This window comes from Helianthus annuus, chromosome 4, assembly GCF_002127325.2.
Source record: "Helianthus annuus cultivar XRQ/B chromosome 4, HanXRQr2.0-SUNRISE, whole genome shotgun sequence".
In the NCBI taxonomy this organism is placed as follows: domain Eukaryota; kingdom Viridiplantae; phylum Streptophyta; class Magnoliopsida; order Asterales; family Asteraceae; genus Helianthus; species Helianthus annuus.
Window position 1 is genome coordinate 154,947,288 of NC_035436.2, and position 12,632 is coordinate 154,959,919.

The 12,632-nt window shown below is 34.6% G+C and overlaps 1 long non-coding RNA gene across 1 annotated transcript; it reads right to left on the reverse strand.

Moving 5' to 3' along the window:
• Window positions 1-4,536: 4,536 nt before the first annotated feature.
• Window positions 4,537-9,973, reverse strand: LOC118491094. The gene is made up of 3 exons (XR_004890336.1): window positions 9,906-9,973; window positions 4,714-4,819; window positions 4,537-4,574 (listed from the first exon to the last, which is right to left on the reverse strand). It is a non-coding gene; the product is annotated as an uncharacterized LOC118491094 (long non-coding RNA).
• Window positions 9,974-12,632: the final 2,659 nt, after the last annotated feature.

The following is a 12,632-nucleotide window of genomic DNA, read 5'->3' on the forward strand; positions in this document are numbered from 1 at the left end:
GATTCAGGGATTCGGAACGTAATGTTGGTCGAAGTTTATCCGAAAAGATATTGTTTAATGGATTCTTTAGAGACGCGGGTCGAATATCGAGCAAGAGACTGCTACCCGACGAAGATTATATAGTGTTGGGGATTCTGCTACAGAGTTATCGTTAAAAACAGTGTTTTTGTGGAGAAACAACAGTGGTTGAAACCACTGTTGGGTTAAAATAGTGGTTTGAAACCATTGTTGGGTTAAAACAGTGGGTTGAAACCATTGTTGGGTTAAAACAATGTTTTTTTAGAGAAAACAGATGTTTGAGCTCACAGGGAATGTGATTAAAACGATGTCGAATTTTCTGAAGCCGGCGATGGATGTGGAAATGCCAGTGTTGAAGTAGGCCGGAGGAGAGGCGGTGAAGATTGCTACACTGGTGATTATAGAGGCATCAAAGGAAGCACAAGAAGCGATTCAGGTTAATTTTTATTTGATTCTGAGTTTTTGTTTGTTAACTTAATTTGTTTGTTAAATCTTTGGTGTTAACGTTTGAGATCTTGATCTCACCAATTATTTAATTAAATTATACTAATTGGTTTTCCTAAAAGTTTGATAAAATTGATTTTTTCGAAAGGTTACGGGAGATTTGGAGTAGGTAATTAGCTGGTATTGGGGCACAAAGGTGAAACAGAGCTGAAGGAGAAGAAACTTTAGAAGATGCTCTTAATGCAACAAAGGTGAGTTCTCATCTTGCACATGCTCGTCTTGAAAGAGTCCGATTGACCAATTTAAAGTACCGTGGTCTCTGGTTGTCTGTTTTTTTTTTTTTTTTTTTATGATTCGGTCTCTATACATGAATTTTAGCTCCTCCATTTTACCAGGTATAATATTACACTTGCAAATTGCACGATTTCATATGTTGTAATCGCTTCTTCTTTGTTGACATGGTGTGTAATCAACTTAGACCTGATGTGTAATTAGTCTTAAAGCTAAATATATACAGGAGGGTTGTCAAAAAGGTAAAACTAATAGTAACTATCTTAGGTAATCAGTCTACTTCCTGAAGTTGTAATCTTTTAATGTTATAATCAGTCTGCTGGTTATTATGATGCTTATTACAAGCGAGCTCAGCAGGTATATACTTGATATTTCTTTTCTTAATAATGTTGATTAATATGTTAATCATGGTGGTTTGATGATTTAGCTGAGGACTGTAGTACAGAAAAGCTTCAAAGCAGCTTTAGATTCACATGATATTCTAATTTCACCAGCAGCTCCATCGGCAGCATATAAATTGGTAATTACCAATTTACCCACTACGATCACCTTAATAATCATATGTGAGATTGTAATCATGTAACCACTGTATTTTTCTTCTTTGATATATAGTTGAAAAGAAAAACGATCTGCTGGCAATGTATGCTGGGGATATCATGACGGTATGTCCTTACAAGTTTTCCTTTCGACATCTACATTTTATTTATGTTTTAGGTAAAATTGCATAGATGGTCCCTACGGTAAGGTGAAGTTTTGGTTTTGGTTCTTTCTTTTGAGAAATTACACGCTTATTCTAGGGTTATGGACGTATATGACTCGTAACAAGTTTGGTCCTTTTCACCAACTATGTTATATATATGAAAAGACATTTTTACCCTTTTAGTTAAAAAATTAAAAACTTTAAACACACCTCTACACCGTAGCCCGTCATGCCCCTGTGACAGTGAAATCAAGATCTTTAGAATCATTCTCGATTTTTATCCTATTTAAAAAAAGTCAGTACAAGGGTATACAGTTATTTCATATGAAATTAACAGACTTTTCTCGTTAGTTAGTGAAAAAGACCAAATGTGTTGTTATGAGTGAACAATGGGGACCATGGATTTAATTTGTGAAAACAGAGGACCAAAACTGAAATATGGACTTACCACACATCACCATTTGTGTAATTTACCCTTTATTTTATAAACATTTTAGCTTTAAATTCTTATGTTTGCTTTCAAATGCAGGTGGATGTGAATTTGGCTGGATTGCCAGCATTGGTTTTGCCATGTGGCTTTGTTAAAGACGGCACTGCTAGCCTTCCTGTCGGCTTTCAAATGACTGGCGCTGCATTTGATGAGGTCGGACTATTTTCTTGATACCATTTTTTACCATATTCACACGTATTCGGCATCATAAAATTAAAATAGTGATATTTTTTACTTTGGTTTAACATGATTAATATTATAGATGCAGGAGAAATTGCTTAGAATGGGTCATATCTTTGAGCAAACGCATCAAGGTTACAACTTTATCCCACCATTGATAGCAGATGAATTTAAAAGCTAGCAACAGTTGTTTTAACTTTTAAGCATGGACGGATGCTCAAAAATGCCGAAAAACTTGATGGCTATCTCACGTTTCCCTTTGACCGTACATGTATTTTTAGTTAAACCTTAAAAATGTATAGTCATTCGTCATTTAATAAAATGTGTTATGCATGGTTTTCTAATAAACGACCCGTGTTTGCACACGGGTCTTACCGCTAGTACTCTATAATAAAAGAAACCATTTTGGGGACACATGTCGCTTTATGAGGTGGTCTCAAATTAAAATTTGCGGAAGAGAATTTGATGATAAGGATAAAGATAAGTGATAACCATATATTAATTATTAAAATTAAAAGATTTTGATGATAAGAATAAAGATGACTGATAACCATATATTAACTAGTTTAATACCTGTCCGGTGGGCGGGGAATTCAACATTATAATAACATCACCGATCGGTTTATTTCTTTGAGTACTTTTAATAAAAAAATATTACAATTAGCAGTGCGTTTAAAGTTAACAATTAACTAATTTTACTAATTTATATTGTGATGGTGAAACTTCGGGTACAGTTGTCTATTCCCATTTACCATTCCTATGCATGGGCAATCCAAGAGCCTCTGTTGTCGGCTGCAAATGTGATAAATTCATACTCAAAGGCTTGAAGAAAGCTATATACTTTAACAATAAAAATAACATAATGCTACTATGGACTTCAAAATTAAACTTTTAATGTAAATATACCTTTATAATCAGTAAGAAGTAGAAAAAAAGGTCTAACAATTGACACCCCATAAACTTCTTTGCAATATAGTTATAAATTTTATATACAAAATTTAAAAAAATTCAAATTTCCAGATTTAATTAATGGCACATAGTTGAGTGTTCACTATGTAATGTATGAACTATAGAGAAGTGACACTCACAGTTTAGTCTCTACTGTCCTACTCTATAATCACCTTGTGTGGAGCATGTGACCCCAAGACCAAACATCACCCCAAACGGACCCACCTGAAAGTGGGCAATTCTACCTCCATGATATGTTATAAATGTGGAGTGTCTTACATGCTATTCAGACCAACACCAACAACTGCAGTTTGTAGCAATAGCACACCCAAATCCATAATCATGCATGATAACACAGTTTAACCCTAACCCATTTTGACCTCTTACCCATCCATCTTGCCCATAGTGGAAATCACTACCCATTCCCATTTACCATGTTTACATTTTAGTTAATACTAACACCAGCATATAACCCTTAATTTTGTAACTGTATTGTTTTTGACTATTCACATTTTAAGTCTTAAATATTTATGAAAATAAAAAGAAAAACATGGTTGAAGGTAAGACTGGCCCACTCATGATGAACCGGTTTAACCCATACCTATCTTGACATGTTACCCACCTATCTTGTCCACAGCGAAAACTGCTCCATGTATCGAGTTTTGACCCGCTAATCCCAACACTCCTGTTTTTGTAGTCACAATTTACGCATTAATTATTTTTGAAAATGAAAAGGAAATGTAGTTAAAGGTCAGACTGGGCGTTCGGCCCATACTCATGATGACCCGTTTTGACTTGTTACCCAACCCATGAATCTTGCCCACAATCCGAAACTATAACGTGCATGTAAAATGTACCTACTCAAGGAGGTTTTTATGTGATCCTCTCGATGTTCATCACCTATAACATTTCCCGGGTCGTATTCTTCCAGCCCTTCCGGCCCGTTGTCTAGCAGATGTTTTGGATATCGGTGCCACTACAAGGTTTTATATATCTGTAATCTGTGCACAACAAGTTACAAGGTTTAAAATTCTATATATATTGAGAAACCATAGTGTCAATAAAGAGCATGGCATGGCTAAAAAAGTGAAAGAATTACCGGGTTGTAAAACCGTTGTTTTGAGAAACCACTCTCAACAACATAGACGATTCACTACTCAAATAAATGAAATTAAAATAGTTCAAGATAATTTATAATATATTTTACTTTACATATATATGCAACTAAATTACTCAAAGATAACCTCTAACGTCAGGGATGTCTCTGCAATATTGGTTGAGATCACCACATTTCGTTTCCCTCTAGGGGAAGGAGAAAACACTAAGTCTTAAAAAATATCGCAAACGTGAATCATATATTCATATTTCGTAAAAAGGTATTCACAAATGCATAATATGGTATGTGCAAAAATAACCACATGAAAAAGGAAAAAAGATAAAAGTAAGAATAAGTAACCTAATCTGCATAAGTGAGTCCAGAATACAAAGGCAAAACAATCAATCCTGACATGTTTAACAAAATTGTCATAGTTAGAAACAGAAGAGGTTAACGAACTACAAATTATCGTGAACACTAAATATTTACACATTTCAATGACACCAAACGGATTCAAATTTAAAATTTTTTAAGCCTATGGCATACCTAGAGAAGACTTGCCGCTGTTTTGGGCTTCTCCCGTGATTAATTGAACGGCAGTATCAATATCATCTTGGCGAGTTAAAAAGACAAGAATAACCCCCATTGGCTCCTACAAGTTAAAACAATAAACGCGTAAGATAATAATAAAAATGCAAACAGAATGTAAATGTTGAAGAGTGAATTGCAAGAATTGTCCTTTATCTTTATGCCTTTTTACAGGCGGTGTCCTTTATGTTTAAAATTGACAAGTTATATCCTTTATGTTTAAAAATCAAGCACGTTTTACCCTTTGAACCTAACCCAGTTTGTTTTCACAGTTAAATTTAACCATGTGCAGGTCATGTGAGGGTAATTGTGTCATTTAAAAATTTATTTTATATAACCATTTTAATAATTAAAACCATATATATAATACATCTCTCTCTAAACACACACTCTCTCAAGATAAACCCCCACCCTCACAACCACCACCTACCACCACCATGCTCCATCACTTGACATCACCCACCCCTGTACAGTAACATCAACGACCCTAGTTTAACAGTGGCTTTTCAATTGGATTTTACATACAAATAAATCTTTTGGTTCTTCTAATTTAGAAGTCAAACAAATCCAATGTTCTGTGGCCCATTATTTTCACTTTTTATATGCATCAAAGATCTGGAAAGAGGGCTATATTATCAGTTTTTTTTACCTCAAATCTGAGCATCAAAATGCACATGAATGAACATTAACCCTTTTATATAAGAACAAAGTGACTAGAAAACTGGTTTTATCAATCGTAAATTATATAAACGTTACAATCCTTCAAATTTCTAAAACCCGTAAATCGATCGATGAAATAAAAAGCTCTTCAACAAAATCAAACTTCAAGCACCCCTGTTTGAGCATTTCTTTTACACCTTCCATCACCATTCAACCTCTTCGGCTCCACAAATTGAAACAGAAAGCTTCGATCCTATCAAAAACCTGCTACAGTGGGACCCAACAGGTACTACAACTTAGGACTCTCGTTAGGCTATGTCTATGGTTCTTTTTTTCTTTATTCTCGACCCCTCAACCCCATATCATTGTTCCTTCTAATCTTTATCTTTTCCTTTAATCCCCAAACCTATGTTATGGTCCCCTTTCCTTTCATTTTTATTTCTTTTCTTCAACACCTATTCTAGTTTCTAATCTTTATCTTTTCCTTTAATCCCCAAACCTATGTTATCATCCACTTTCCTTTCATTTTTATTTCTTTTCTTTTAACACCTATAGTGTTCGAGTCAATTTGACCCATTTAAACTTTTAAGTGGAATCCACCACTTTCATCATTTATTCACTATCAAATCTCTAAATTTTTCTCATCCGGTTATTACATACGAATTCCTTCGCTTAGTAATAACCAACATTAAGACTAGATCATTATTCTTCAAATAAGTAGCATAAACAATAACAAGACTTTACGAAGCGTATAGCCACGTACCTTTTCATAGCTTTCCTTTTAAGCAAATATCCGTTCCGCCTTGCCCACTTGATGATCCACCCAAATCACCTTTCGCCCCCTGCCACGTGTTGGGCCAGGATTCGTTCTCACCGTTCTCACACTTTTCACCGTTCTCTCCTGATCCCGTACCTATATATATATATATATATATATATATATAGGAACATGACCAGGAGAGAATGCCTCAATGTGTGAGAACGGTGAGAACGATTCTCAGCCACAAGATCTTAGTGGTTTGTGGCTGAGATTGATGCGGTGGCATTTTTGTAAATAATAGGAGTCTTGGAACTACCAGGAGGGGTAATCGATAATCCTGTGGAGCATCCTGTTAAATCTGTAGCTGAGGGGCCTTCAAAAGAGATTGAAAAGCTAATTGGTGTTGGTGGTGAGGCTGAGAAGGATGTTCAAGCTAATCCTGAAGCGGATGCTGGTGAAGACATGATGAATGAAGAAGGTGCTGCTCCTTAAAAGCAGCGAAGCGGGCAGTTATGGATGTTCATACCTAGGCCTGAGCCCACTTTTTTTTTTTTTTTTAAATTTGACGGTTGTGTTTGTTTGAATAATTTCATTTCTTGTCCTTTAAAAAATTTTCTTTTCCTGCATTAAAACAAAATGATGGCCAGAGGTGGAGGGCAGGAAAGACTTTAGGAAAATCACGAAACACAGGCACCTTATCAATTGCCTTCTTTTCCTTTTCCTCCGCTACTACGATGTGTGCTAAGAAAGCTTTGTATTTCACTTGAGCTTATTGTCATAATTTGTGCCAAGCGAAGAGACATTGGAATGAGTTCAAAGAAACATTTCAAGTATAAATGATATTTGATTATATTTTACTAACCCATTAAAACAAGTTTGGTTAGTCTTGTAGATGCAGGAATGTAACGAAACACAGTCATGGACATATGGTAATTTTTGGAAAGAGGCACCTAAAGTCTCGTTAGAAGATTATACAACATTGCTCAACATAAAGGATTGCACATTAAGGGACCAAGCAACAAATCATCGCTACAAAGGCTTTATTCGACTTTCAAGGAAGATGGACACATGTCACTTAAAGGAAACATGTTAAAATGAGGGGGAGACTTATTCAAGTTGCACTCTTTTTCCCTTGACTAAGTTTTGTCCCATTGGGTTTTCTTAGTAAAGGTTTTTAATGAGTCAACATAACATATCTGATCCAAAAGTATCAGGGGGAGCAGGTTCCGATTACATGTTGTCACCCTTCAATAAAGTGGATGTAGTACGTGTTCCAAACCAGGAGGTCATGCAGTTTCCGATTAAATCCTTTACCCATTCCTAACCACCAGGAATCCCATGCCTTGTAGAAAGTGTGAACTCACATTAGATTAGCTCGGCAGATATATGAAAAGGTCACTTGAGCTATAAGTGGTCAACCACGTCCTAACATGGTTACCATACATGTCAGGTCAAGGTTCAAGTAGTGCACATAAGTTTTTACACATAAACTAACAGGTTAAAGCACGTAGTGATCATGGCAAACATATTCAACACGTTAACAGTCAAGTACGTATCATATCCGAACTTGTGCGATTCAAACGATTGGGCTCGCAACATATGCGACATCCACAAGCATGAGTAAGGCCGCGCGCACATCCACTTCTAGTTACCTAAAATACATGTGAGTTTTGAAAAAAAAATGTCAACATAATGTTGGTGTGAATTCATGCAGTTCTTGTATTTAACGTTTGTATACTTTGTATGAAAAACATGGTATGCATCTTGTATAAATCACGTATTTTTGTATAAATCATGTATTTCTATATGTATCAAGTGTTAATGGGTTGCAAAGCCATTAACATGTGACACGACATAGGAAGTCACCAAACCATAGGCATTTTTCTAGTTGTCGATTCACGAATGAGACACAAAAACACTACTCGGTACTAGTTATCACCGAGAGTGGGGCTGCCCTAGCACCCATTAGATCTAACCTTTTGTTCTACGAATCAATCTTGTTTTCTTCATAACTTTCTCGTTTCAACTCCGTTTTCTTCACCGTTTTCGCCTACGTTCTCGTAATTTCATCCTCTATCATGTTATCTTCTTAATTCTTCAATTCCAAAATTTTATTTTTTTCATTTATTCTCCGTCTTTCAATCTCTAATCCAGTCGTGTCTATTCAAAGCTTTATTTCCATACTTTTAAGCTCCAAATGTACCTGAAACATAAGCAACCGTAGTTATCTAATTCAAGACAATTACATGGTCAAATGTGGGATTAACTCGTCTTTTAACACACTTAAGGGTTGTCCCATGGACCACCCGTCACATCCCCACACTTAACCGTTGCTTGCCCCAAGCAACCCATTACAAATCATTTCCAAAAGATTTCTCTAATTGCATTTTCAGCCCTGTAAGTGATTACAGCTTCAGTCGACATACAACTCTAAACCCAAGATATAAAACCTTTGTAAAACTCTTGTTCCATTTTCGGCACAGGGATATTCTTGATCACTCTAGGCTTCTTCACATGTAAAATTGTCTCTTCAACTCCAGTCACCGGATCTACCCTCTTGACTTTCTTCGGGTAATGCCTAGGTATGTTCTAAAAGAAGGTTCCAACAACCACCTTGTCCTTTCCTCTTTTATCCATTTCCTTCTTCTTCATCTTTCTCCAAAAACCTCCATTAAAGTTTGAAGTTTCAAGCTTTATGGCAAGGATTATTGAGTTTTGTTCAAAGAATCTTGTTAAAAGTAAGTTGTATAACATTGTTTTAAGTTACTATTGTTCAAAAAGGCTTCACAAGTTAGAGAAATAACTTAGAACTTCAAGATTCTTACCTGCCCGAAGCGTTCGAAGCTTCAATAACCTTAGCAAGGGGTTCCTGGCCAATCGGTGTTAAGACCCACATTATTTGATTTATTCATTTCCAAATTCGTCTCATAGTATTCATACGTGTTAAAACATTGTTTCTTACCAAAAATTGAATTTTTAGTTTAACGTTTTCTTTTTAACTCATGTCAATTCCAAGGAATTTACGTCCAAGGATTTATCCCCTTCCGTTGTCATTTCGGTAATGACTTCACCCACTTTTATGACGTAGCACACTTTAAATAATTGTGAACTCTTTTGTCATTTTTTCCCATTTAAATGTTTTAGTGAAATTTTTCACTTTTGTCAACCAGACCTTTCATAACTCCAATCAGAAACAATCACTATATGTAATGAGAAAGTTTGGAGTGTGCGTGTCAGAGTGTGGGTTTTGTTGAGAAGAAGAAACAGAGAAGTGTGGCAGGGATCGTATCTACAGGTGTGGGTATGTGAGATGATTAAGTCGGTGGGGTGTGTTAACTTTGATGAGTTTAAGAAGATGGTGGCTAGTGGTGGATCTAACGGTGAGGGTGCATCGGATGGATGGTCCATGTGACTTCTTGATGATGAACAATTTGGGGGAAATGGGAAGAATTAGGGTTTGGGGTTCTTTAAATTGGGGGGAAATGCAGGGTAAATATTAAATGACACAATTACCCTCACATGACATGCACATGGTTAAATTTAACTGTGAAAACAATCTGGGTTAGGCTCAAAGGGTAAAACGTGCTTGATTTTTAAACATAAAGGACACAACTTGTCAATTTTAAACATAAAGGACACCGCCTGTAAAGAGGCATAAAGATAAAGGACAATTCTTGCAATTCACTCAAATGTTGAATATAGTTTAAATCATATACAATAGTGGGGCTACCTTATCATGAATTGACATTACTGTTGAAACAGTAGCTCGAAGATAATCTGAAACAGGCTCTTCAACATGGAAAATCTGAACGTTATACCCTCTACCCTGAAATCACATCCTTTACGAGTAAGCAAACAAAACAAAGCAATATAAATGCTTAATTTCTATGTTCTTATTGGTATAAAAACATTATTAATTTCTATTTTTTATAAATATACCTCAACAGACAAAATAGCAGGTTCCGTCCGTAGTCCACTATCTTCTCCTTCCAATCGAGGCCCACCTTTTTCTGATGAATATACAAAGTTGTAATACATTAGTCCTTGTACACTGGACCTGCAAACACTGGACTGATGATTGAGGAGGAGACAGACGTGTGTGTCGTCTTCAATAAAAAAAATCAGTCCTTGTACAAATGTAATCAAATAAAATATTTGCAAGAACCATACATCCATAACAAACTGTTGAAACATGTACCAAAATCACCTCAAATTCTCTCATAGACATTTCATCGAGCATGTGCAATGCACATATTAAAATTGAATCTAGTAATAAGACCTTTTAATCAGGTCATCCTCAAATTACATGTTTTACCAATAATCGGCGTTCAAAGCATCATTCTTATTTCCTGGTACAAAATTATAGTTTTTTTCACCACAAATTCACCACTAACCACGAAACGAAACTCGAGTGTTGAATATGAAAAAGTGTGTGAAACTGGCGATTGAGAGAAATTGGGATGCAGAACTTACGTTTAGCAACAGTGGGAAATTTAGGCATCGACTTCGATGAAATTATAATAGCCGTTAGCGATTTTACCCAATTTCATCTGATTTCAAACAATAAAAACTATAATCATAAGAAACCCTAACGAAAATCTAGATGCTTACCAGATCGCGAATGAAGAACGCTTGAATGTAGGTTTCAGATCACGATTGAATGACGGTACCATCTTTGTGTTTCTATGTATATATGATATCTACTGCAAATAGTAGGATGTATGGAGGCGAATATTTGGATGCAATGGTTTATTTTATATAAGATTGGTTGGCAACTGCATTCTACCCACGTCCCAGTTTTGTAGCAACCGTGTTTAGTGGGAAAGATGGGCCGGAAAATGAGGGGGCGTACAGAACCACCCAGAACTGCCACAATAGCAGTTAAAAATAGGAGTTTAAAGGGTCAAGATTTATTATCAGCATGATCCAATGGACAAGAATGACTTGAAGGGTGGTTAGACTTAATGGGTTTAATATATATATATATATATATATATATATATATATATATCTATATATAAAAGTAATAAAATTTAAAAAATATATATATTAACGTTTTTATTATTTATAAAGATAAAGATAGTTTTAATTGTTTATATAAAAGTTTATAATTTTTATCTTTATTTACTATGTAATAACCGACAGGTAATGAATAGGAACAAAAAAAAATATGTGTTGTTAATTCCTCTTGCTACTACTATACTAACCTAATCAAATATGAAAGTAAAACGATAACATTATACATGAAAATTTAAAAAATTAACATTTTTATTTCTTTTAACTTTTTCTATTACTTTTTCCGCTTATTAATAAATATTTAATTTAAAATTTCATTGATCTAACTAGGGGTGTGCACGGGTCGGTTTTGATCTAAAACCATAGCCATAACCGCGATGTCGGTTAATGGATAACCATAACCGATCGGTTATAGTAGTTATGGTTATTCGGTTTTAATGGTCTTAGCGGGTTGGTTATGGGTGGTTAACCGTGTATTTAGCTTAGCTAAAAATAGCTTATTTTTTTAACATGGAATAAATTGTTATTGCATATTTGTATATATTAGTATATTACATAGTATAAAAATACATATAATCTATAATATTAATACCAATTATTATCGAATATTCAAATAAAGTGATACGATACATTCCATAAATTTAAATAAACATCCAACCAAAACCATAAAACGATATAAAAAACTTATAAATACTAAAAATCTTCAATAAACAACATCAAATATTAAAAATATGGTGAAATGTTCTAAATTGTACAAAAAATTATTACATGTCGGTTTGGTTTGGTTATGGTGGGTTTGGAAAAAATGATAACCATAACCGACCCGCTACTTTCGGTTTTCAAAGAAACCATTAACCGACCCACACCTTTTTTATTTGGTTCGGTTTTTTCGGTTCGGTTTTGTCGGTTAATTCGGTTATGGTTCGGTTACTTCGGTTTTTTGCACATCCCTAGATCTAACCATGAGTAATACTTAAGTTTCTAACCTATTAATAAATAAATAAAAAACAAAGTAAAATGTTAACACAAGTTTCTAACCTAATAATAAATAAATAAATAACAAAGTAAAATATTATAATACATCAAAGTTTATTTTTTTTTTCAAAAACATATCTTGACGACCATATGTGTTAACCGATTATATTATATTTAATTAACCCGTGAAATACATGTGCTTATTCAACTCACACAATACACGTTTTTAAAAATGTAACTTTTTATTACCTAATATATAAAGTTATATTTATTCAACCCGTGTAATACACGGGGTTATAACCTAGTATTATATATAGGGGAGGGTTTAAATGGGAACGCTAAATATTGTGAGAACCGTGAGAACAAATGAAAAAACCGCAAGAACTTGGTCAAAAACAATTCAAATTCAATTTTTTTTCTACACTTATCATTATTATTCGAATACTATGTTAGAAATTTAATTTAC